Raw genomic sequence first — 4,060 nt, forward strand, 5'->3', positions numbered from 1 at the left:
ATGAGGGAAATCTTTTTTTTTTTAATCTTTTAAGAAGTCTAAAAGCATCCTTGGGCTAGTGGAGGATACTGTCTTTTTAAACCGTGTTCAATATCAATGACACTGCCTTCCAAGGGTCACTTGGAGGCAAGCAACCACAATGACATCAGGCACTAAAGAAGCCAGGTTGTCACTTCTTGCCTCCGCCGAACTCTCCCTATGACCTGCAAAGGGTTTCATGCATCTTCTTAATCCTGTCTTCCTCTTAGGGACCATCATCCCTGCCCACTGTTACTCTTGCTGAGATCACGATGCTACTTCCTTTATCACCCTCCTGAGGGCCTCTTTGATCTCCTTGTTCCTCAGACTGTAGATCAGAGGGTTCAACATGGGGATGAGGATGACACAGAAGACGGACAGCACCTTGTCCTGCTCTGTGGTGTGGCTGGAGCCGTGATGGGTGCAGACAGAGAGGGTGTGCCGTAGAAGAGCGCCACCGTCGCCAGGTGGGAGGTGCAGGTGTTGAGGGCCTTGGCACAGCCTTGGAGTGAGGAGATATCAGGACGGAGGCGGCAACGAAGCCATAGGACAACAGGATGAGAAGGAAAGAGCCAAACCCAACAAAAGCAGCTGCCAGAAAGAGAATCAGTTGGCTAATAAAAGGATCAGAGCAAGACAAGGTCATAATCTGAGTATGTCACAGAAGAAATGTCGAATAATATTTGGCCCACAGTAGTAGAGGTGAAAGCAAAGGGAAGTTTGAACTAAGCTGCTGAGGAAACCACTGCCACAGATCCCAGCCACCATCCTCTGACAGAGGCCTGGGGCCATGATGGCTGAGTACTGCAAAGGGCTACCAATGGGACATAGCTGTCACAGGTCATGGTGACATGTTTGTCATAGACCATGGAGACAGCACTCAGCCACAGCCATCCAGGCCACCACAAGGTGCTGAGAGGCCCAGGTCGTGAGGGAAATTGTTTTTTCATCTTTTAAGAAGTCTGCGAGCATCCTTGGATAGTAGAGTACCAGATGTCTATAAATGACAGGATCCTGAGATGCAGTCCACAGTCTGTTCAGGTGGAGTGCCTCCTGACAGGGATGATGTGACCCGGGTGACAGGTCTGCAACACAAGACAAATATCCTAAAAACTGGAGAGAGGATGAACTGCAGTTCTTTACCATCTGAGAGTGCTGGGAGGACCTACCTGTCCATAGAGGTGTGGTTTCCATGACTTTCTGTAGCTCTACTTGATGATATCTGCTGAGCAAAAGGTGAGAAGGACATGGTTTTATTTCCTAAAAAGGAAAAGACAAAGTTTCAGAGGTATTTTTGATGGACTTTATATATAACCTGGAATCATCAATGTTGACTTGGTTTGAGCCTTCCAATCACCAACCTGAAAAATTCTCTTGGACAAATCTCATTCTCTCTTTGGGAACCAGAGACATTAAATGGGCATCATTAGTGTGAAATCTCTTAAAATGTATGAACATCATACCATCCCTTGACAGGTTCTGCAAGTATATGAGACTCTGGAGATAGATCAAATTAATGACATACTGTCATCTCTCTGCATGGCAATGCAAGGTGATTCTGCTCAGGATGTCTGGAGAAGCTTCAACAATCATGCTGGGCCTCACATGCACATTTAGGATGGTGGAATAGGTTCTCTTTAGACTCTCTTTTTCTTCTATCCCTCAACTTTATCCCATTAGAATTCAGGCCTTAGGCCACAGAATTTACTAAATCCCTCCTGGGAAACTGAAATCCAGTCCCCTACCCTCTTAAGTCTGTGCTTTCTTGTCATCTCTCAGCACTCAGGGATTTATAAGCTTTTTCAGTGACTAAGTCATAAAAAATATGTTTTATATTTCTTCTAGCATTTTAGTGCTTTCTGGAATGTACAACCCACTATATTAAAGAAAGATGTCTATACATAATGGGGGGGGAGGCAAGAATGGAGGAAGGATGGATTGTATAGAGGAAAATAAGGGGTGGGGAGGGGGTGGGAAAAAGGAAAGGAAAAAGAAAAAGAAAAAAATATTTTATGAAAGGCTTAGTTGTTCCAGCTTTTATAGAACCAGGTTTTCCAAAAACTCTGCACTCTTTTGTTTTATATTTGCATTTTCCCTCTCCCTCTCTCTGTCTCTCTGTCTCTCTGTCTCACTCTCTCTCTCTCTCTCACTGTTCTGGAGTTGAGACATCCTTCTTCCACTCCCTTTGAACTTCAGAACTCTAGGTTCTTTCAAAAAAGAAATTATGAAAACAATTACATTCACAATAGCATCAAAAGCATATCTATGGGTACATTTAACAAAGGAAATAAAAGATCCATGTATTGAAAACTATAAAACATTGATGAAAGAAATTGACAGTAATACAAATTTATGGAAAGATTTTCCCTATTCATGAATTAGAAGAATTAATAGTGAAAATATTCATCCCTCCCAGATTCAATTAAATTCTTATCAAAATTCCATGTCATTTTTCCTACAAATAGAAAAATATTCCTCAAATTCAGAATACTCCAAGTAGTAAAAGAAATACTGAATACTGAAGAAAGAAATTGAAGAAAATACTAGACGGTGGAAAGACCTCCCAGGTTCATGAATTGGAAGAATTAATATTGTCAAAATAGCCATATTACCCAAAGTGATCAATGGATTTAATGAAATCCCTATCAAAATACCAATAACATTCTTCATGGCATTAGAAAAAGGAGACCTAGAATTTATAGGAGTCCTAGAATCACAAATGACTCCAAATAGCCAGACAGTCTTGACTGAAAAGAGCAAAGTTGGAGGCATCACAACATCTAGTTTTAAGACATACTGCAGAGCCTTAGTAACAAACAGAACACTTTTGTCATAAAACAGGCACAAAGGAACAGAATAGAGGACTCAGAAATAAACTCATGCTTCTATAGACAGATGATTCTCAATAAAAGTGCCAAAAAACATGCACTGGAGAAAGAAGAGCCTGTTCAACAAACAGTGCTGGAGAAACTGAATACCCACGTGCAGATTCCAACTTGATTCCATTTTTCAACTTGTAGAAAAATAAAATGGATCAAAGACTGTAATATAAGACCCCAAACTCTGAAACTACTAGAGGAAAACCTACGGGGCACAATTCAAGATATCCATAAAGGCAGTGATTTTGTGGCAGGGACTGCAAAAGCACAGGAAGCAAAGCAAAAATTGACATGGTGTAACATGGGCTTACACCAACCAAAAAGTTTGTGCATAGCAGAGGAAACAGCAGGGTGAAGAAATAACCCACAGATTGGGAGAAAAAATATTTGCAAATCCTGTGTCTTAGTCAGCTTTTTGTTGCTGTCATAACTGAGAAGAACAACTGAGAGGAGGAAAGATTTATTTTGGCTCACAGTTTTAGAGCTTTCAGTGTATGGTCAGCAGGCTCCAAGGCCTGCATGGTGCATGGTGGAGGAAAACTGCTCGGGTCAGAGCAGCTGGGAAGCAGAGAAAGAGACAGCAGCTAGGGAGAACAAATACCCTTCGACAGCATGTTCCCAGCGACCCTCTTCTTTCAACCAGCTCTCACCTTCTGTAACTTCCACTGCCTCCCAGTAGTCCATGCAGCTATCAATGGATTAACCCACTGAATCCTAATGATCCAATCACTTCCCAAAAACTCCACTACTGATCATCGCTGCATTGTGAACCAAGCCTTAAGCACATGAGTCCTTGGGGAACTCTTCCTATCTAAACCAGAACATCATACATCAAATATGAGCACTACTCACAAGAGCTAAGGTGTGGAAGAAGCTTACGTGCTCCTCAACAGGTAAATGGATAAAGAATGTGCTTTATATACACAATGGAATACATTATTCAGCCATAAAAAAAAAGTGAAATTCTGCCATTGGAAGCAAAATGGATGGAACTGAAAGACATCACATTAAGTGAAACAAAGCATATACAAGAAGATAAATACCATATGTTTCCCTTCAATGTGTAACTATAAAAAAAGTCAGTCTGAAATAGAATTGTGATTACTAGTGACTGGGAAGAGTCCCAGGAAGGAGTCAGGAATGAAGGTGGAAACAAGGTGGTA

The 4,060-nt window shown here is 41.5% G+C and overlaps 1 pseudogene; it reads right to left on the reverse strand.

The window, feature by feature from the left end:
* Positions 1-285: 285 nt before the first annotated feature.
* On the reverse strand, positions 286-3,581 carry LOC124959038 (olfactory receptor 5A1-like; annotated as a pseudogene).
* Between the last annotated feature and the right edge of the window lie 479 nt (positions 3,582-4,060).

The sequence above is a fragment of the Sciurus carolinensis genome, chromosome 11, assembly GCF_902686445.1.
Source record: "Sciurus carolinensis chromosome 11, mSciCar1.2, whole genome shotgun sequence".
NCBI classification, from domain to species: domain Eukaryota; kingdom Metazoa; phylum Chordata; class Mammalia; order Rodentia; family Sciuridae; genus Sciurus; species Sciurus carolinensis.